The following is a 23,488-nucleotide window of genomic DNA, read 5'->3' as shown; positions in this document are numbered from 1 at the left end:
TGCAGAATTCACCTATAACAATGCCAGCCATTCAGCAAGTGGGATGTCTCCTTTCTACTGTTCATATGATTTTCATCCCCGAGCCATTATTCCTCTCTCTCCCTTTCAACCTACCCTTCCGGCTGTTGCTGAAACACTGTCCAGGATAAAAGATACTCAAGAAAAAGCAAAGGTAACCTGAATGACAGTTTACAAGTCTATAAGAGACAGGCCAATCGACACTGGCAGGTGGTTCCTGATTGGAAAGTGGGCTCTAAAGTGTGGCTATCCACTAAATACCTCCCAAGATGGTCTTGTCCGTCTAAACTCTCCCCTCTGTTCATTGGACCTTATCCTGTCACTGAGAAAATCAATCCAGTGGCATTCCGCCTAAAATTGCCACATGCATTGAGGCGGATCCACCCGGTGTTTCATGCTTCACTTCTTAAGAGTGCCGATCAGTCTCACAAGGCTCGATCTTTACCTATTCTTTCTCACTCCCCTGATTCATCTGAATACCAGGTTTCCCAGTTGTTGGGTTCTAGATATCGCAAAGGGCACCTGGAATATCTGGTGCATTGGAAGGGTTTTTCTCATACTGAGGATTCTTGGGAACCTCGTTCACATATCCATGCCCCAATACTTCTCAGAAAGTTTCATCGATTACATCCCGGTAAACCGGGGGGTCTGTGTCTTGGAAGGGGGCATACTGTCATGCGACGCATTCCTACTTGGCGTCTGTGGCCCCGATTCCGATTACGCCTTTCCTAATTCCTGTCATGTCTTTCATGTCACGTCCACTTAACGGTCTAGTCTTTTTCCGTTTTTCCCGGGAGGGGGTCACGGCCAGGGCGTTTCTATTGCTCTCACTGTGGCTTCTTCTCGTGGGAGATATCTGCAACAAAGAAAAACGAAAAGGACTACAGAGCGCATCGAACTCTCAGATCTATTGAAGAAGACTCTGATTCAACAGGTGAGGAGGTGGAGGAGGGAAGCGGGGATATTGACATCGAGATTGCTGACAGTATCCTAGATCTAATCCAAACTGGAGGGACCCCATACAGGTAGAGAGGGACAGGGCAACCCCTGATGACCTCTGTACTAAGGGACTCCAACCCATTTAATACTTTGTGCACTGCTAACTTCATGGCTACCGGTTCACATGAGCCAGAAACCATGAGGCCATGAGAATTAAATAGGGCTAGCATGATGGAGCTGACAGGTCAGCACCCCCCAGAAATTGATAGAAGGGCGTCCCTGTATAGACACAAAAATATAATGGCTGATGTCTCTGACCAGGAAACCTCTTATGAGGAGAAAGTCAGGGAATTCTATCTGCAGAATCACTACCTCCAAAGGGACCAGTTGGTTAGATTTGCACAAGAACAACAGGAAAAGAGGCCCCAAAAGAGCATCCTGAAGACCTCCACCCAATCAGGGCAGTGGGGGGGGGATACTCTGCCAATCCTGGAAGCAGGGAGGAGTCAGAAGACTACTCTCCTGTGCGCCACAGGGGAGAAGAAACTAGGCCCCACCATTCTGCGAGCCCCTCCCAAGCTCACAGAATCAGGGAGCACCTAGATCACGGGTGCACAACCTACGGCCCACGGGCCAGTTGCGGCCCGTTATGCTGTTTTGTCCAGACAAAACACTGGCCCTCATTGGCTCAGGGCACACGCACCACGTAGCTCCTACGAGTCACGTAGTGCGTGTGCGCTGCACCAATGGAGGGCCAGCACTACGGCTGGCGTGGTCAGTAAGGCTTGATGCCGGATAGCATTTCAGCCGTAGTACCAGAGATCTCACCAGCGTTCCAGCTAGCCTGCCTTCCAGCATGTCCGGTAATTACATATTTGGGGGGGGAGCTGTTTGTTTGTTTGCTTGTGTGTCAGGTCTTTGACCTGCCTGTATGTTTGTGTGTGGGGTCTGTCCTGCATGTATGTTTGTGTGTCTATGTTGTGATGCGTGGTTGGGGGAGGGTGTCAGGTCTGCCTGAGTGTTTGTTTTTGTGTGATAGTGCAATGTATGTTGTGATGCAGGGGTGGGGGTGTCGGGTATGCCTGAGTGGTTGTTTTTGTGTGAAAGTGCAGTGTATGTTGAGATGCGGGGGTGTTAGGTCTGCCTGAGTGTCTGTTTTTGTGTGAAAGTGCAGTGTATGTTGTGATGCGGGGTAGGGGGAGTGTCGGGTCTGCCTGAGTGTTTGTTTTTGTGTGAAAGTGCAGTGTATGTTGTGATGAGGGGTGGGGGGATTGTCAGGTCTGCCTGAGTGTTTGTTTTTGTGTGAAAGTGCAGTGTATGTTGTGATGCGGGGGTGGGGGGAGTGTTGAGTCTGCCTGAGTGTTTGTTTTTGTGTGAAAGTGCAGTGTATGTCGAGATGCAGGGGTGAGGGGGGTGTCGGGTCTGCCTGAGTGTTTATTTTTGTGTGAAAGTGCAGTGTATGTTGTGATGTCGGGGTGGGGCAGTTTCGGGTCTTCCTGAGTGTTTGTTTTTGTGTGAAAGTGCAGTGTATGTCGAGATGCAGGGGTGTGGGGGGGGTGTCGGGTCTGCCTGAGTGTTTGTTTTTGTGTGAAAGTGCAGTGTATGTTGAGATGCGGGGGTGGGGGGTGTAGGGTCTGACTAAGTGTTTTTTTTGTGTGAAAGTGCAGTGTATGTTGAGATGCAGGGTGGGGGTTCGGGTCTGTATGGGTGCATGGTGTATTGGTGTATGCTTGTGAGTTTGTATGCTGAGTTGGGGGTTAGGGGCTCGGGTTTGTATGGGTGCATGGTGTGTGCTTGTGAGTTTGTATGCTGAATTGGGGTGGGGGTTTGGGTCTGTATGGGTGCATTGTGTATTGTTGTGTGCTTGTGAGTTTGTGTGCTGGGTTGGGGGTTCGGGTCTGTATGGGTGCATGGTGTATGCTTGTCAGTATGTTTGTGTGTGGGGTCTGTCCTGCATGTATGTTTGTGTGTCTATGTTGTGATGCATTGTTGGGGGAGGGTGTCAGGTCTGCCTGAGTGTTTGTTTTTGTGTGATAGTGCAATGTATGTTGTGATGCAGGGGTGGGGGGTGTCGGGTATGCCTGAGTGGTTGTTTTTGTGTGAAAGTGCAGTGTATGTTGAGATGCGGGGGTGTTAGGCCTGCCTGAGTGTTTGTTTTTGTGTGAAAGTGCAGTGTATGTTGTGATGCGGGGTAGGGGGAGTGTCGGGTCTGCCTGAGTGTTTGTTTTTGTGTGAAAGTGCAGTGTATGTTGTGATGAGGGGTGGGGGATTGTCGGGTCTGCCTGAGTGTTTGTTTTTGTGTGAAAGTGCAGTGTATGTTGTGATGCGGGGGTGGGGTTAGTGTTGAGTCTGCCTGAGTGTTTGTTTTTGTGTGAAAGTGCAGTGTATGTTGAGATGCAGGGGTGAGGGGGGTGTCGGGTCTGCCTGAGTGTTTATTTTTGTGTGAAAGTGCAGTGTATGTTGTGATGTCGGGGTGGGGCAGTTTCGGGTCTTCCTGAGTGTTTGTTTTTGTGTGAAAGTGCAGTGTATGTCGAGATGCAGGGGTGGGGGGGGGTGTCGGGTCTGCCTGAGTGTTCGTTTTTGTGTGAAAGTGCAGTGTATGTCGAGATGCAGGGGTGGGGGGGGGTGTCGGGTCTGCCTGAGTGTTTGTTTTTGTGTGAAAGTGCAGTGTATGTTGAGATGCGGGGGTGGGGGTATAGGGTCTGACTAAGTGTTTTTTTGTGTGAAAGTGCAGTGTATGTTGAGATGCAGGGTGGGGGTTCGGGTCTGTATGGGTGCATGGTGTATTGGTGTATGCTTGTGAGTTTGTATGCTGAGTTGGGGGTTAGGGGCTCGGGTTTGTATGGGTGCATGGTGTGTGCTTGTGAGTTTGTATGCTGAATTGGCGGTGGGGGTTTGGGTCTGTATGGGTGCATAGTGTATTGTTGTGTGCTTGTGAGTTTGTGTGCTGGGTTGGGGGTTCGGGTCTGTATGGGTGCATAGCGTATTGGTGTATGCTTGTGAGTTTGTATGCTGAGTTGGGGGCTCGGGTTTGTATGGGTGCATGGTGTATGCTTGTGAGTTTGTGTGCTGAGTTGGGGGGTTCGGGTCTATATGGGTGCATAGTGTATTGGTGTATGCTTGTGAGTTTGTATGCTGAGTTGGGGGTTGGGGGCTGGGGTTTGTATGGGTACATGGTGTATTGGTGTATGCTTGTAAGCGTGTGTGCTGGGGTGGGGGGTGCAGATCTGTATGGGTGCATGGTGTATGCTTGTGAGTTTGTGTGCTGAGTTGGGGGGTGGGGGGTTCAGGTCTGCATGGGTGCATAGTGTTTGGTGTAGGCTTGTGAGTTTGTGTGCTGAGTTGGGCATGGGGGAGTTTGGTCTGTATTGGTGCATAATGTATTGGTGTATGCTTGTGAGTTTGTATACTGAGTTGGGTGTTGGGGGCTCAGGTTTGTATGGGTGCATGGTGTATGCTTGTGAGTTTCTATGCTGAGTTGGAGGTTCGGGTCTGTATGGGTGCATGGTGTATGCTTGTGAGTTTGTGTGCTGGGTTGGGGGTGTGGAGGGGTTCGGGTCTGTATGGGTGCACAGTGCATTGGTGTACGCTTGTGAGTTTGTATGCTGAGTTGGGGGTTGGGGAGCACAGGTTTGAATGGGTGCACGGTGTATGCTTGTGAGTTTCTATGCTGAGTTGGGGGTGGGGGGGTTGGGTCTTTATGGGTGCATGGTGTATGCTTGTTAGTCTGTATGCAGGGGTGGGGAGTTGGCGTCTGTATGGGTATGTATGCATGGTGCATGCTTGGTGGCATGGGGCATAGTGTTTGGTTGGGGTTGGGGACCATGGGGCATAGTGTTTGGTTGGGGGCCATGGGGCATAGTGTTTGGTTGGGGCGTGGTGGCCATGGGGCATAGTGTTGCACTCCAAGAGTGAACCCAATAATAAAGCTAGAACAGGGACAGTTAGGAGATGTACATCCTTTGCTTTTTGTGGAAAACTGACTCAACAAAGGGCATACTCCTCTTGGGCAACCCAAACAGCAAAGTATAGCAGTCCAAAATAATGTAATGTCCAATCTAGGGTCAATAAAATATATATAATTTAATTAAACAGACAATATGCAATAACTAAATAGAAATAAATGATAACAATGGGAAATGTGTAGTACAAAATGTAAGTACAAATAAAAATCATTGCACCTCAAAAGCATATTCTTTTTCCATGTGTTTAATAAAAATTGGGGGTTGAAAAAGGCTCCTGCCACGCCACACCCTGCCGCGTCTACCGCCCCACCCGCATTTATTTTTCGGCCCACTATAGCCATCATGTAAGGTACTTTCAGCCCTCTGTTAAAATCAGTTGTGCACCCCTGGCCTAGATGATCATGAGGGGACCTCAAACAGCAGCGCCTCTGAGTCAGGAGCAAGGGGGATGTAAAGCCCTGGAGGAAGCTTCCTTCCTCACCTGTGAAAAGCCCCTGGACACCCAGGAACCGGAATAAAAATCTCTTGCCCCTGAAAATCTGCAACCCAGGGAACAAAGGGTGGGTAGCAGAAATAAAGACAATAAAAAGACAGTGAAAAGGCACATTTTGTGGGGGAAGTGAGTGTCCTCCAGTTTGAAGGGGAAGAATCCTTGGAGGATTCTGGGAAATAAATCTTCTCCTTCCGGGATGGGGGAACTCCTCTCAAAGAAAAATGGGCCCCAAGAGATCTAAATGAAGACTGGATGGGTGTGGCGACTGATTCAGAGTCACCCATCCCTGAACCCCAGAATGGTCATCCTGAGAAATAAATAGTGATGGAGGGATCCGCCCCACAAGTTGGTTCTAGTGACTGCCACCAGGTAAGCGGGGGCAGCACAGAGCTACGGAAACAGGGGATTCCTAAATCTCCACTATTTCAGGATGCCAAATTGTAATTACAGATTCCCAGACTTTGGCACAGAAATTGTCCAAAACTCCACTGTGTTGGAGTCCAAAATAAAGAAATTGACCACCCAGCTTGCCCAAAATGCACATTACCTTTGCCCACTTGAGGAGAAAGAGGGAAGATTTCATACCCCCGTTCAAGTGCAAGGGCAATGTCCAATTTCAGCACTGGTGGACACTGGATCCCAAGCCACTCTTGTGTCAAAAAGGGCCTTTGAACAGCTAAATTCAGGAAGAGGGGATAGACACCAGATCCCTCTCACTCTTCTTCCTGGACAACTCCAGAACTTTGATGGGAATGAAATTCCTGTCGAGTGGACTGCGGATTTGGAAATAAAAATCGGGTGACACAAAGTGAAACACCCAGTCATAGTTGTGACTCCAGAGGGAACACCCTGTCTACTGGGGAATGACATCCTGCGCAAGTTGTCCCCCATAATAGACTGTGTGAACAAAGTCCTCTGGACTCAGACTAGCAGGCCAATACAATTAAAACAGAGTGTCAACCATGTTAGTTTAAATGTCACATGTCACATGTTTGAACAAAAATCTGAACATAATGAGTTTCATTTCCAAATAATCAAATACCTGACGTTACAGTAATTGCTGTAGGACAACAAACTGGTGATGGGAACTCCTCTCCATTACTGAAAATCAACCTTCCTTCTGGTTTTAAGTGGCATTCCACACTGGAAGGAAATACTTTGAAATTTTATACTGATGCACAATCTGAAAATCCCAATTCTATAGTCAAAAGTGATGAGAAACCAGCTCAAAGTTTAGCTGATATTCAGAAAATTAGAGAACAGTTGTTCATCCCTATTCAGTTAAATGAGGCAAAGGAGTCTGTTCTCGCCCAAGTGTGCGTGAACAACGGAAAGAGCTTTGTCAGAGAAGCCCTGTTTAGAAAGCTCCCAAAAGATCCAAGCATTCCCACATTTAAATCGATCGATAATTGAAATATTGGGCCTGGAAACTCCCAATTCCATCCATCTCCTGCCTAGCAGGTGTATGCTCAAAGTTTCTATAGGTAACAAGAGCATAGAACATAATTGTTGGGTCGTGCGAGATGTCCCTGCTGCATTCTATTTAGGCAGTGACATTCCTAATCGGTTTGCCATTAATTTGGACCTTAATAATTACAAAGCCTGGTCCCGACTAGGGGGCAATCCCATGGGCTTTGATGATTCTGAAAAAGCATTTCAGTCAGCTCAATTGCTGCTGTATGCGTTTGAAGTTCAAATTGGAGAGGAGGTCACCATCCCAGGACAAACCTGACAATTCCCACTTGGATAACAAATTAAAAGAGGACAGAAAATGCAAAATCCTGACGCATATGTATACCTCAATGCCCATCTCCAACAGCAGGGGTTGGGGCTAAACCCAACACCATTAGTCAATGTAGAACACAACACCATTCCAATAGTGGTGGATAACAGCGACCTCAGGAGTATCACTCTGGGCGCAGGCACCATTATTGGAATGGCGGTTGATGACCAACATTTTTCCATGGATCTAGGAAATTAACTGATAGGAGCAATCCCCAATGACTGTTTTGACAATGACAATGACTTACCACCAGACAGGATCTTCACCCAGTAAGAGGGGAATTTCCTGGTGTACTCTTCTGCCCTTACTGTGAGGAAGAAGTGACCTGTGACATCAGGCAGGATGAGGTGATATTTCAGGTCCACAATGACTGCCTCTCCTACCTGAAACCCTCTGTCCAGCTCAATACTCTAACCAGAGACCTCTCCACCCAATTGGAGGAGGCCGCTGAGATAGTAAAACCGGAAGTCTTTCCAGGCTTCAGTCAAATGGTTGAAGAGCGGGTCAACCTCGCTGATGCCTGTGAGACTCTGGAGCAAAAGCAAAAGTTGAAACAGGTGTTCTTAGATTTTCAAGATCTCTTTGCTGTGGGCTCGTGCTATTGTGGTTGCACCGAGATCCATACTACAACAATTCCCATGGACCCTGGAAATGACTCCTGTGTTTGTGAAGCAATATTGCTTGCTCTCGCATCCATGGAGTCCCTGACGGAAATCAACAAAAACCTTGAGTCCCATGGGATAATTTTTCAAGTCCACAGCACCTTTAATAATCCAGTGCTGGGGATTTTAAAACCAAATGGCCAATGGAGACTCTGTGCAGAACTTGGGGAGCGAAATAAACGGGTCCACATGTCCCGATGGCCTCTCCCATACATTGACCAAGGACTGGCCCAGATCCAGGGGTCAAAGGTATTCACTGCCATTGAACTGACAAATGGGTACTGGACCGTGCCCGTCAGTATGGAGCACCAATACAAGCTGGCCTTTACCTTTGGGGGGCAACAGTACACGTGGACCCGGACTCCCTTCAGATAAATAAACTCTGGCAACAAATTCAACATCTTCCTGCATAAGGCCATGCCCGACTTGGGTAAAATGGGGTAATCTGTCCTATGTGGATGATGTCCTGATAAAAAGCTCAACTGTGGAGGAACGCATAGCGAAAATCCGTTATGTCCTGACCTTGTTGAGGGTTGCCGGGGCAAAACTGTCCTTCCAAAAGGCACAGTGGTGCAGGACCCGTGTCAATTTCTTGGGACATGAAATAACTCCTGAGGGTCTTTGTCCCCAGGAGAAGAAAGTGGAAGCCCTCCTAAAACTTAAAGACCCCACAACTCTGCGTGAGCTTAGAAGCCTCCTTGGACTGACTAATTACAGTAGCAAGTTAATTGAGGATTACACAGAGATCACAAGACCCCTGATCCATCTGTTGAAGAGGGGGTGAAGTGGGAGTGGGGTCCCGAACAAGCCGAGGCAATAAAGCACTGAAAAGAAGTCTCTCACAAGCACCTTGTCTAGCTTACCTTGTCAAAAACAAGGAGTTCTTCTTGGAGACAGGGTTCTCGAATACATGCCTGACAGCAGTATTATATCGAAAGCATGACAAGGTCAATAAAGTCATCTCCTATGCAAGCAAGACTTTATCCTCTATGGAGGAAAAATTCAACGATTGTGAGAAGGCGATGGTGTGGGCATTGAAAAATTACTGCCTGTTTATCCAGGAGGAACACATCATAGTGGAGACTCCACACCAGCCATTGCAATACCTCCAAAGTGACAGAATCCGGGCCGGAAGTGTGAGTAATTCCAGAATTACTTCCTGGATTCTGTCACTGCAAGGTTTTCCTGTGTGGCTGACTTGCATGATTGTGCCAGTGAGAACTATCTCGAGGACGAAAGTCTTAAAACCCAGGACAACATGTAGATGTACCTGAATTCCCTGCACAAAGTCTATGAAGAAGACAAGTGCCAGGGAATGCCCACAGTTTATGTGGACGGCTGCTCCTACCTTGTTGACAACAATGGGGAAAAGGAACTGGTGGCCGGCGTTGGGAAGGCCTGGGAATGTTGTGAATGATGCCCCGGAACCCTCCCCTGGGTACAAAATCATTCCCCGTAGTAGTCAGGTGGCGGAGTTGATGGCAGTTCATCAGGCCATCCTCACTGCTGTCCAACACCAACTCCACAAACTGGTCATAATCACTGACTCAGATTATGTCCAGAACAAGTTTGTGGAGCACCTGGTTAATTGGAAAACCAGAGGCATGCTATGTTCTAATAACAAACCACTCAAACATGGCAAGCTAATACAAACTATTGATGATCTGGTCACCTCTAGTGGCATGGCCATCTATTGGAAGAAGATCAATGGTCATTTCAGAATAGAGGGGCCAGACAAAACTGGAAACGACCTAGCCGATCAGCTTGCCAAAACCAGAGCCATCCAGGGGGATCTCCTTGAGATCGAGTCCCTGTTGGGGTAAATCCAGGTTACTGCTGTCCGTAGGTTGCAGACAAATGCTCACTATGAACTCTCAACTGCCCAGTGGAGTAAGGAGACCCTAGATGCTGATTTAATCACGGCACAAAAAGGGGATCCCATTATTGGAAAATCAAATAGAGGAGACATCTGGAGAATGAGAACCAGAAAAAGAAGAACCAGAAGGGAGCAGGTAGGTTTATAGGTATAATTATTTAACAGTGAGTATTTTTCTTCATTGTCAGGACAAAAGGGATTCCCAAACATTCTATTCAAATCAATGGTTCTCTGTGTCTTGTTAGTGATCATTTGTCTTTATCATCTAAGCACTGTAATAATTGAATGCAAGTGTGTCTCACTGCTGTCAACCTTCCCGGAAGGCAGTCAGTGGGAAAATGTAGTAACCGGTTCTGATTTATTCAATATATTCGAACTGGTTGCGCCCTTCATAGACCAAGGAGGACCTCCCCGGGGACCTGGAAAGGAGAGATCGAAGAAAAATCTGGGGGTGTCACTCCACAACACAAAGAAAGACCTAAGGGGAAGCTGTGGATGTCGCTCCACACTCCAATGAGAGACAATGGGAGGATCATGGCGTACCACTCCCTGATGGAAGAAGGACTCCACTTGATGAACCCCACTTTGCCCTACTGATGAATCCCACTGTGCCCTACTCTCCCTCGACAAGAAGTTTCAGAAGAGTTGAGGGGCGGATTTGTGGGATACATTTACCCACTCAGCAGAATTCCCATCCATAACCAAGCTGCACTTCAGCAGTTAACAGCAAAATAGCTGTGCTGGATCCTTTGAGCACCACTGCCTCATATCAAAACTGCATTTTGCAGCTACAAAAGGATGGCTGCACTGTTTTCCAAGCACCTCTTGGGCAGGATGGAACAAGGGGGCACATTGAGAAAGCCTGCCAGTGTGTTTCTTACATGCACCCAGGAAGACAATGGAAAAGCAGCACTGCTTTGCTGCTAGCACATTTCCCCTTGAAAAAGGTAAATATTTTACATTTAAAATGATGCCACTTTGATGCTATTTTCATCTGTTCAACATCACACTGCTTTTATCATTGAGGCCCTGCCATGCCCACCCATATCCAGACTGTGCTCCAGCAGAAAACAGCATTATCCTTGAATGACAGGCCATGTCAGGCCAGACTTGGGGAAGACACGGAAGCTTTACTTTCAGCCGCACGTGAAAACACTTGACTTTTGAGTTACAAAATGTCAAAAATCAATGCTTCAAAGAAACCCTAGCTCTATGGGCATATGTCAATTTCAGTGAACCTGTGTCTTAAACAAGTTGCTGTATAAAAGAAACTGTGCCTCATTATGATCCTGGCGCTAAGTGATTACCGGTACCGGTAAGGGTACCCATGCCGGTAATCCCTTAGCGCCTGATTACGAGGTCCCTTTGCGGGTGGCACTTTAACACCTGCTTTTAGCAGGCATTAAAAAACCAACTCGCGAAGGGACCTTGGCGCTACCGTACTTAGCGCCTTCCCCATTCCCATTGAGCCCTATGGGGCAAAAATGGGAATGGGGAAGGGCCATGGTGGCATGGGGAATTACCGCCCTGCCAACCTCGAAATGGGGCGGTAATTCCCCATTCCGCCATGGCAGAGTCAGTAAGTTACCGGCATGGACCATGGGTCGTAATGAGGGCCACTGACTAGGGCTACAAAACAATATTGTTTAAAAGAGACATCCCAGCAGCCTTCACCATGTGTCAAAATGGGCTTTTGCAAACCAAAAATAAAATGCCTGTTTTAAAGGTACAATGTTGAATAAAAACTTGTTCTTGCCTAGTAATGTAAGGGGTTTTTTGCTTGGAAACATATATGGGATGTAGTATTCAACAGGCTTGCTTCTGATTCCGAACAAAATAAAATAAAGAAATAATGGCAGTGGCTACACTGGAGAAATCAGCCCAAACAGGTTTTCTGTCATGGCTCAAGGGACATTTGGCTGACAACAGGAGTGGCCTAACCCCCGAAAGAAGGAGCAAAAATAGATTTTAGGACACATGCGTGCTAATTGTTACCTTTGAAAACTTTGAATGGACCAAAAGCACTAAACATCCCATGCCCATCAGACTTTTGTCTGGGCAGAGGCCTCTTATAATAGAGATTCTGGGACACATGTGTGTGAAATAGGAAATCACACGTCCTTGCAACTTTTACTGGGAGCTTCAAAGCCAACTCAAGAGCAGCCTTGTAAACTATGCCCTTATTTGGGAGACAATGCTGGCCATTTGTTTCAAAAGACTATTTTATTAATAAACTTTTAAGACCTTTATCTCTGCAACAGGACTTCACAGGAATATAAAAAGTTAACAGTTTAAATGTAATTTTTGTGATTTTTAAACAAGACGTGGTGGCCTTCACTGCCATATTGGGAACAGAAATGGCAGAGAATTGGATATTCTGAGGAAAGTGTACATGATGCCACTTTGAAATTCAATACTTACATGCCTTATGATAATCTATACCCATGTATAATGTGTTAGAATTTTGGGCAGAATATTTATCACTGAAAATAACGACAAATTATTAGACAGACAAAACAAAGTCTTACAAACTAGAGAGTTGGACTGTCATGCTCTGCGTGAAATATGTAATCTGCCTAGATAATTTGTAAAAATGCCACAATTGCGTAAATGTGTGATCTATGTGAAGAATGATTTTAGCTAAAGTAACTGTGGAATGATCCTTTGCATTGTAAATCTCACCTCATAAAGCTGATGTCATGTCCCTAAAAATCCAACCAGCTGACAGCAAGGCGGTAACAATCACCCCTGACCAATCCAGTTGTTTAGAGGCATGCCCAGCTAAGCCTGCCCCACCATATAATCATATGATGTCACATTGCCTTATAAATAAGGGAGGCTGACAGAACTCTCGATACTCTCTCTTGAATTTCCAGCGCATGCATATCCTGATATTCTACATCCATCTTGCCAGATTCCAGATTACACTGCAAGGCCAAATCATAGCGTACCCTTACCCTTACCTTGATCCCAAGATCCCACTAAAAACCCCAATAACAAAAGGGAAAAAGCTGTGGTACCCTTTTGGGGAGCATTCTGTGCCCAGACTGGCTTTTTGCCCACCAACTGCATGCCTGCTGACCCATGCCATCCAGCTGTACTTGCTATCCAGTGACCAGACATTCCCAGCTGTTTTTCTGCTATAAGAGTCGGTCGCTACCTGGTGACCTGAGCCTTTAAGTCCAGAACCCGGATGACTCTTACTAATCCCAAATCAAAGAGCTGATTGTGAGTATTTCCCCCTCCAATAACAACACATAGCCTACCCCATCTTGATACTTTGGGCCTCATCATGAGTTGGGCGGTAACGCCGGCGCTAATAGCGCTGGCACTATCTGCCCTACCGCCAAACCCACCGGCGCTATTAGCGCCGGATCATGGGTTTGGCGGATTTGGAAATCTCCATTCCCCATTGAGCCCATGCGGGAATGCCCCATTTCTTATTGGGCTCAATGGGGAAATTTCACGCTCATACCGCCGGCGGATTTCCTGCCGGCGGTATGAGCGTGTATTTTCGGTGGATTTCACACCAGCTCAGAGCTGGGGAGAAATCCGCTGAAGCCATGATTTGGCTGACCCTTAAATTCAGCGGTAACAGCCCTGCCGCCATATTTAAGGGTTACCGCCAAACTCGTGATGAGGCCCTTTGTCTTTGTTCTAGTCTCTAAGTAATCCTATCCATACCCTGATAACTTTTTAAAAACTGTTAGAATTCTCTGTGCACCCTGTCCTTGTTTTTCTAGTGTTAGCGCAATTCTTTCATTCACCCCATCTTGTAACTCCTTAGTAATATTTGGAATAATTTAAATTATTTCCCACATAGATCTGAATGCGGGTTCAGAGGGTTAAGTTGCAAATTAACCTTGGATCGTACTGTGTCTTTCTTTAACAATCTATTCTTAATAAACTAGTTTAAGTAAAACTTGTCCTTTCTCTTTCCACACCGATTTCTTCTCTTTAACGGCTTTATTTTGCCAAAACCAAATCTCCTTTTATCTTGAAAATCTCATCCAGTTCTTCAACTATAGCCATCCTTTCACTACTATATTGTCCCTGGGATGTGCCTCTATTCCCTATCCCAAAAACCGCATTCCAATTCCGAGTATTTCACCCGTTTTTCGGAAGAACCGTTTTTGACATTTAAAACTTCAAAGTAGAAAAATGCAACTTTCCAACGTGTGATTCGGCTACATCGTGTTCTTACTTTAAAATTCCTTTTGAACTGTATGCCTTTTGTGATACCTTGCCTTATAGTTGCTAGTGGTATGACATCCCGGTTACTGTGATCAAACATATGTACCTCCTTATTTAACCACACATTTAATGAATTATCTGTCAAAATCAGAGTGTCATTTTTAGCAATTGCAAAGGGTTTTGAATTATATCCTAATCGAAAAAGTGCTCCTAGTCATTTGTGCTTTGGATATGTTCTTGTAGAAGGTTAACCAAGTGCATTTAAGTGGTTTACTAATCCCATTGGTGATACGGCCCAATATTAAAATGTGCATGATTTCTTTGAATTTTAAAAATAAATAAATATTGCATTCCCACCAACCGGCCTGGTTCATGGTCCAGTGTGACCCGGGGTCTTTGTAAAAGGGGGTGTGAGACAAGTTGTGAGGTCAATTTGAATTTGCAGAACATAAAGAGAAAGCATTCCAATTACCTGGTCCGGTGTGTTGCCCGATTGAAATCCTTAACAATTCCCAACAGCATTCACCAGCTCACATATCCCAATTGTGCACTGGCTGCTCTTCTGGGGTCGACTTGGCAGTCCCGGAATTACTATACAGGAACGTACCTGCAGCACTGTAAAGACACACTGGAGGCACTGAAAGTCTACATAGCTGCCAGGATTGCTCAACACGCTCTTGAGCCCCTCAAGCAACCTGCATAATGTCACCAAGAGCACAGCGTTACTGTATAAAATGCCATGCCCCATTCTGGCACATTCCTGTTGCAAAGCGCTCTGCTGCTATTGAGCTTGGTTTGCACTATAAGCTATAAAATACAATAAACTGATGACCTATGATTATTCTCAAAACTGCTTTGGAATCCCAATGCGCATATTAAACCAATATATACTTTTCTGTGTAGCAGCACTCTAGACGGTGGTCCACATGTAGTGGACTAACACAAAGCATTTTCCCCCGCCTGACTCCCTCTCTATGTCTGTAACCTCCTTTCCCACTTTCCCTCCCTCTTATGTCACCTTAGTCAGCTCTCCAACCCAGCAGACTAAGTTGTGGTTTCTCAAGATAGAGGCACAGGGCTCGACAGGCAAGGATCTGCACTTTGAAACTACTACAGGGATGTTTCGGTACAGTATGAATGCAAAGGAACATATCATATGACAACATACCATAACATAGACAAGCATTACATATACATCCATTTCTCATGCCATTACTATATGCTCACACTGATGATGTAACGTGGAAAACCTAGCTGGAAAGCAATGGAGTGCTGGACACAGGGGACCCAACCCGGCGGTATTGCTAGGGCCGAATGGTAGCAGAGGTAAATGCAATGGGTAGAGGGATAAAGAGGGGTTACAGGTAGGGCTGAGGTTAGCAGAGGTAACTGGAATGGGTAGAGGGAGCAAACAGGGGTACGGGTAGGGCCGAGGGTAGCAGAGGTAACTGGAATGGGTAGAGGAAGCAAGAGGGAGTACGGTTAGGGCCGAGGGTAGCAGAGGTAACTGGAATGGGTAGAGGAAGCAAGAGGAGGTACAGGTAGGGCCGAGGGTAGCAGAGGTAACTGGAATGGGCAGAGGGAGCAAGAGGGGGTACGGGTAGGGCCGAGGGTAGCAGAGGTAACTGGAAAGGGTAGAGGGAGCAAGAGGTGGTACAGGTAGGGCCGAGGGTAGCAGAGGTAACTGGAAAGGGTAGAGGGAGCAAGAGGTGGTACAGGTAGGGCCGAGGGTAGCAGAGGTAACTGGAATGGGTAGAGGGAGCAAGAGGAGGTATTGGGGGGCAGTAGAATTGGGTGGAAGAATCTGAAATTGGCACCATGTTCTTTGATGAGTAGAGTCTTTACATAACTTAGAATTTAGCATTACACTTTAAATGCCAATTCTTTTTCCTTACAGAGATGCTCTAGTTCTCCAGGTGGTGATCTTGTACTTAATTCAAATTCAGTGTGTGTACTATTAACGCAATGAACATGGTAGAGACACTTGTCACGACCTGTGCATTATAAGTACTACATTACGTCACTGGAAGGCAGGCTCGTGCATTCTCATTGCCCGCCGTCCTTTGCTGCTTCTTAGAGCTTGTGTTCAGGAGCAGGGCCCTGTGTCACACCCCTCTAACATTATCACCCATGTCCTTGTCACCTCTAAACTAAACCACCCTTTAATTCCACGGATGTCCTGTAGCTAGGGTGGCTCTCTCCAATATTTGCAGCCGACTTCCGCTTAATGAATGCATTGGTTCTTCATGTTTTAATTAATAACGCCTTCACTTGGCCGAAGTATTGATCTTAGTATCCATGTATCCAGGTATGGCCCCAGTCTGAGCAAATGAGATAGGTTGTCCCCTCCCCCAAAGCCAGTTAGTTGCAACAAAGGTCGGATACTCGAATCGGGTTTGGAGTTGGGAAGTGTACATACAAAAAAAATCAATTCTGCAGGGCTGTGCCACGGATCTGTGGCCGCAAGCCCCTGACCACATGCTGGCTCTGGCCAATGCGGGTTTTGCCTAATGTCGGCGTTCCATGATCATTAGCATTATCTCATCAGGCCACACCCATGTGTCACCCTCCCTAACACGTCATCCTCCGCCATGCCTCTACTTTCATAAGAGTGCTCTGTAGGTGAGGCCTAAGGTTACCCACTGTGTTGTGCTCCTTCTTTGCGGGGGAATCACCCCTGAAGCCTTTTGGTGCTTGCCTGCCTTTTCCAAACCCTGTTATGTCCGGTGTTCCACCGGGGAAAGCTATCTTTTGACCACTCTCATAAATTGCAATCACGGAGACATGGAGGCTGTAACCTTCTTCCTTTATTTCCCTTTACAGACCTGCCTTCCTGGGCTCTAGTAGCCCCTCCTCTTCCTCCTTCATCCCTGCCTGTGCCCATGCCCTTCCTCTTCTTCTTTAGGTAGTCCTTGGTTTTAAGGAGGACTGTCTATTTTCCCCCCACAACAGTCCCCTCTTTCCTTTTGGTGGCTTCACCTACGTTCTCTTCCCGATCCCGTGACTCACCATTGCTCCCTCTAGCCCCTGGCCCATAAACACTCCCTTCACCCCACCAGTTTACAGTGATCACCTGCCCATATCCACCACAGACAGTCTATAATTTGGGGCGTTTGTCCATTGGCTGGGCAAATGTCCTTATCAGTTGCCATTTGACCATAATTTCACATTTTCCTAGGCAGCTGCTCTCTGATTGACTAGCTGAAAGGAAATGCCAGCCTGTTACTGTGCATGCGCTGTTAGGCTGCATTCTATTGCGGGGAAACTGGACGTGTGGGTGGTGATAGGGAGCAAAGCTGTCCAATCAGCAGTACAGTAGGATGGCAGAGCTGGGGTGGACTTCTATGGCTGCCCGCAGCGCTTATCCTATGCAGGAACAGCAGATCGAGGGAAGTGGGCACCGGGCCTGTACCACCGAGGTGCTTGGGCCAGTCCCCTCACAAGCTCTTGCTGGGAAGTGATACTCCCACTCAAAATATTCTCTCTGCGTCTATGCTTCCTGATCATCCCGTGCCAGGGTGCTGGGGGTGAATCCCCCTGCGGTTAAAATTAACTCATGGCGGTGCAGCCAGGTGCTTAATCTATTTCTGCTGCACGGTGCACGTAGAAATGCCTGAAGAATCCGAGCCTTCATTTAAAAGTATGTTTAGATATATAAGTGTTTCAACGTAACGCAATGCATGCATGTGTGTGTGTGCACGCACATAGAAGAAGTCGACTCTGCGTGGCACACGTGTATGAGTGGCACGTATATGTGCCTAGGGGCATGTTTATCAGTTTGAGACATAGGGCCCCATTCATGGATTTTTTTGAACGGGTGAAAGTGACTTTGCACTGCTGAAAAGTGACTTTGGACTGCCGACACAAACCCTGATTCATGGAACTGTGCACAGTGTATATTAGCAGTGCAAAGTTCATTTTGTACCGCAAAAATTACTTTGCACTGCAAAAATACAGCTTGCACAGTTCCATAAATCAGGGTTTTTGTCAGCAGTGCAAAGTCACTTTTGAGCAGTGCAAAGTCACTTTGAACCGTGCAAAGAATTCCATGAATCGGGCCATTAGTGTGTGTGTTTGTGCTCGTTTCTGCGGGTGTTGTCTGTGTGCAAGTACATGCTTGCATGTTTGGTGGTGGGGAGAAGGGTGCCCATCATACATGTGATGTGCAATAATGCTGGAATAGATGGTGTGCAAACCTTCATTAAAGTTATTTACAGAGGCATGTGTGCATGGCATAACATGAAAGGGATTTCCGGTATGAATGCTGTCATATACTGTAGTGCAGCACCATGAATATAATGCACAATGGCAATGCTGGCATATACTGTAGTGCAGCACCATGAATATAATGCACAATGGCAATGCTGGCATATACTGTAGTGTAGCACCATGAATATAATGCACAATGGCAATGCTGGCATATACTGTAGTGCAGCACCATGAATATAATGCACAATGGCAATGCTGGCATATATTGATGACGTTTCACGAGAGTCATTTAAAGTCAGGGTCGGCTCTAGGATTGGTGAAGCTGTGTGTAGCAAAAGACACGCAGAGCCCCCTAATTTGCATTTTCATTGACACCAATGGGCGTGTCTATACCGGAAATGGCATCACACACAATGGCATCAGTCTTCGATAGCCTACTGCATCATGAGAAGTTACATAATAACAATGTTATACCAAGGCACACATCTCTCTGATGAGCCTATATATGGACACTAGTAATATTATTATAAATGGAGCATCACTACAGTCTGTTGACAGATAAGACACAGGAAGAGAAAATGTTTTGTGCAAAGCCACACACTTTTAGTGACGTGGTGAAGCCGGGATTAGTGCCCAATCTGCAATATGGGCCCTTGAGTGACCAGATCGTTTCAGCTCTAGTTGGTAATAAATATATAATAAAGCAACCTGAATAACATATAGAAATCCTTACAGAAATACGTTTAGCAAAAAAGAGGATGGCTGTTGCTTTATGTTCCCCATTCTGAAAGGAAGGACAGAAGTAACAGGATGCAAAGAAATACAGTTTACACATAGAACAAGGGGTTATTTTGTGACTCTGTTACATTGTCCTGAGAACAGATATAGGCGCAGACTCTCAGAAACCTGCGCATTTCCGTGAGATGTGGAACAGCACAAGGAAGAGCTTGCACCATTGCGCATCTCATTGCGAAGCCAGAATCCTCAAAAGAACCCCCAAAAAGAATGCCTTGTGTGCAAGACAGCAAAAGTCATTGTGCAAAACATGGGCAAATAAGTGAGCACACAACTGCAGCATCTGGCACCCTGCACACATTTCTGGCACGTTTGTTAGATGTTCACTTGTTAATGCGCACATGTAGGCGCAAGCATTATGTTGCGGCAAAAACATGTGCATCTCAACAGATGCACCAAAAACGAGTGTATGTAATCGCAAAATCACAAAGTAATTCAGGCAACTCCGTTATGCTTCGTAGTGTTTTGTGTATTATGTAAATAATACATTTCGTTATTAAAAATACACTGACCTTCAGCTGTGCAGCTAGTCTCTTTTCTAAAGCGGATCTCTTGCCCTGGGGATAGAAAGATACCATTTAAATGTCACAGGTGGCCGCTTGACCATGGCTTTCAGAAATGGCATCAGCAATGCCTATGTCTGTGTTGATGTAGGGCGGGATTGTGTATTTGATTCGCATTGTGCTGTTGTGAAACCTTTCAGTGTGTGTGATCACTAGCCAGCCACATGCAAAGTGCTCTGCTTCCTTGTGTCCTCTCGTTATTCCTTGCTTCCACCCTGCAAGGTATTGAGCCTTTAGAGGGGTCAGGCTGCGCCTTGGCATCATGCGTTGCCTAACACCTTTTGGTGACAATGGTATGTCAGGTGCATTCACGGGCCAGTGTCCTGATCATCGTGTGGTAGCCATGACCGGCGTGCTAGCCTGCCTCACACTGTTGTGCTGTAGCAGAGTGCCGGGAGAAGTAGCCAACACGTTTAGCTCCAGGGTAGTTAGCATGCATCTCCACGATGATGGTGTGTGACTTGCACACCATCTTAACATGCATGGAATGCTGGTGTCGACTGTTTCTGTACAAGCGGACTGAGGACGCAGTGGGGTCGGTGAGGCCCTGATGTAGGGTGACCAGACGTCCCGGTTTTTTGGGAGTTTTTTGATTTTATAAACCCTGTCTGGGGTTTCCAAGGGTGGGTGGCTACGGTCCCGGTTTTTACCTGGATCCGATTTCAAAATCCCGAAATTGGGTCCCGGCGCAACTCTTTCTGTTTCGAATGGGGGCGTGGAATGCTTTTCACACCTCCACTTCCTCCCCCTTCCCCTCCCCGGGGCTCTCCTCCAATGAGAGGAGTATGCCTGTGAGCACATCCCCTCCCCACCCACCGCAACAGCCCAGCGACATAGAAGTCGACTAAAGTAATATTTGTATTTACTTTAGTTTTACTTCTATTTCTATGGCCTGTCCCGGTTTTCTTTTTTTTTAATCTGGTCACCCTACCCTGATGGGGTCCATCATTGTCACCACACATCCAGGGAACTCAGCTATGCCCTACAATGAGGATGCAAGGAGCACATTGAGGGCCTGGTGTAGGCTCAGGACTATGAGAATTGGGAGATCCCTACTGTGATGTGACTGGTACTCAGGCAGAGGCGTAGACAGGGTAGGGCCTGAGCAGGCAAGGCCCACCCAACATCTGTAAATGCCCACTCAGCCACGCTGTGTGGGCATTTACAGATGTCAATGTCACTGCAGTGGGCTGAGCTACATTAGCTTCAGTCCTGACTTGTTAAACAATCCTTTCTACGCCCCTGTACTCGGGTAGGAGGCAGTTCCAGGCTGGTGCTAGATTCACGAGCATTATTCACTATGGTATGTCTGTGCATTGGAGGTGAGGTCCGGCTCCCCACCCACTGTCTGAGCATGTCTCGGATTACCTGGGAAGGTAAATGGTACCTGAAGATGACCTCTTCATCTAGAAAAGGCAACCCTCCCCCTTCCTCAAGAGTCCATACAGCAGCATGATGCCAATGGAGCGGAATCGGCCAAAAAGACAGAGTTCAAAAGTCTGAATGGGAGATTTGGCCGAAATGTTCGACAAAATCCCAAATTGGGTGGCTGGGGCTGCGGGCGTGTCCCCTTCACCCTTGCTCTCTATATTGTGAGTGGGGTTGCGGGGGGGGGGGTCCCACACAGCTGGTCCTGAAAAAAAAAAAAGGAAAGGATGCTGCAGCGCTGGTTCCCGATCATGGAAGTGAAAGGGAACAGGCGTTGCAGGGACACAGCGAGTCGGCAGCAAGGTAAGTAGGGGGATGGGGGTGTGGGTGGGGGTGTGGGTGGGGTGGGGGCCAAGTCAGAAATATTCAGGGGATAAAATACTGAAGGTTATTTCGGAAAAATGATCTTTGGCCTTTTCTCCCTTGGAAATCTTCCTTTTCGGGCTTTCAACCCCGATCCCAATGGAGCCCCCCTTTTTGGAAAAGTGTATATGCGATTGCCTTGTATAGTACATTGTGTGCTCTGACTGCCGTGTGATGTGTCACTTATTTTGGTGCAATATCACTTGTTCACTTTCTGGACTATGTGCTCCAGGGCATTTTTGGGACAAATAATTGGTTCAACTTCTGTAAATAGTGTTTTTGATAAATCGTTGCCCATTTTTGCTGGTCACTTCTGGTTCGCAGGCCTTATTAGGCTAATGTACACGCTTTCCACACAGTTTGAGCATCTTTTGCCCTCGTTTTACACATCTAAATTTGCACTAGCACATCACTGAGAATCCCACTCACGAGAATCATGTGAATATATTAGCTGTGCATTTGTAGCGCATCCTAGATTTGCGACTAAAAAAAAAGTGTTTTGAGAATCTGCCCTACAGAGCTTGGTAGCCAACCCAGAGCTGTGTCATGGCTTTTAGATGCAAAAGCCCTCATCCCCTCTTATCAAGCAAGCATTGACGCTAATTCAGGGTGACTTGCTACCATTCACTGTGGATTAAGAGCTGCCTTTTCAAATGTGTTGAAACGTGTTAAGGCACACTTGCGCGGCCCGAATGCCAGGTGCTAGGGGAGCGGTTTTCGGACATATCATCCTCCTAATCTAGGTCCTGAAGGTAAGAAGAACCCCATTGAGAGGCAGGCTCTGGGCCGCCGCACAGGTCACCCAGGCATTGCATTGGCCCTCTTTACAGTTCCACTGTGGCACTGCTGGGCACTATTGTGGGCACAACTGCATGAAGCATTTTACAGTGGGAATGCTGGCATGCAGAGTGGATACAGCCTTGTGAAAATGTTGGAAAATGCTCCTGTGTATTATTGCTGACTTAGCATCTATTAGATGCTTTTATGTGGTAATCCTATGGAGCCAATTGTAAATTATATGCTTTTTGACCCAGTTATCAAAAAGTGCTGTTAAAGACATCATTTCACCCCCATTATATTTAAAAATGTCTAGGGGAAGGAGAACCCCCCCCAGCCCCTGCTCATCCCCCACCTTTTTGTTTCTTAAAGGCTCCCTCACTATGCTCTGTCGCTCACACTACTGGCAAATATTAACGCCCATCCAGGTAAATTCATCAGTCTCCACCAGTGTAGTGGATTGTTTGTACCATAAATTGTCCTGTTTTAGAGTGTAAAAATGTTAATGAGCTTTATATTTAAAATAAAGTAACATCAGATGCATATTCGCGTGTTACTATTAGATGTATTTTCAGCCTGTGCGATTCATCCCTAATATGTGCCCTTAAATTTGACCCTTTTTACAGAATTTATGTTTGTAAATGTGATGTTTTGTGCAGAATTTTTGTAGTGACTGTCCAGAATTTGAGGTTTGGCCAGATGGTCAACCTACACCAGTTCCCTTCCTCCGGTCACTCTGCCCCCCCTAGGCACCTTATCACTCCTCACCCACCCACCTTATGTCCTGTATCCTGCTTAATGCATCCCCAGGTGTCTTTTCCGCTGCCAGCAACTGCTCCCAGAGGCATTTTCTCTCCTGTGCCCTCTTGCGTACCAGCATTTTCCCACACGCCAGCCTGGGTATCATTGCCTTGTGGTACAGTAAAAAGTGGTCTGCAACTTTAGACTACAACTTTCATCATTATAAGACAGCATAGTCAGTGGTGAGGGTTCATGGGAGTTGTAGTCCAAAATATCTGGAGAGCCAAAGGTTACAGATACCTAAAATATTCGCAAAGTCCCACAAATGGCAAAACTCTCCAAAGAGTACAGCACGTTTTCGTTTTTAAAGAGCAAAAACCAAAACGAGATCATGCAAATGTGATACATTAAACCAGCTAATTGATATTGTCATCGCTCACTTTCAAGATCACTTACAAGTTACAACCCTTCCTCAGGCTGTTCTGATAGTGGCCTGAGGAAGAGACCTGTGTGCTCTTGAAAGCTTACAGCCAGAAACATGATTACTATAGTAAATGCATCGCCTGTGCAAGATTGAATTAATTATATATTTGTTTTTAAAGATCAAGCTGTACGTTTCGTCTGAGTACCAGTTTTCCCCAAAAAATGTTTACCATTGGTATTGTATTTGGTTTGGACCGAT

The sequence above is a fragment of the Ambystoma mexicanum genome, chromosome 14 (assembly GCF_040938575.1).
Source record: "Ambystoma mexicanum isolate Mex_15411 chromosome 14, UKY_AmexF1_1, whole genome shotgun sequence".
Lineage (NCBI taxonomy): Eukaryota > Metazoa > Chordata > Amphibia > Caudata > Ambystomatidae > Ambystoma > Ambystoma mexicanum.
The sequence above is the reverse complement of the archived record's forward strand: the minus strand, read 5'-3'. Positions refer to the sequence as shown.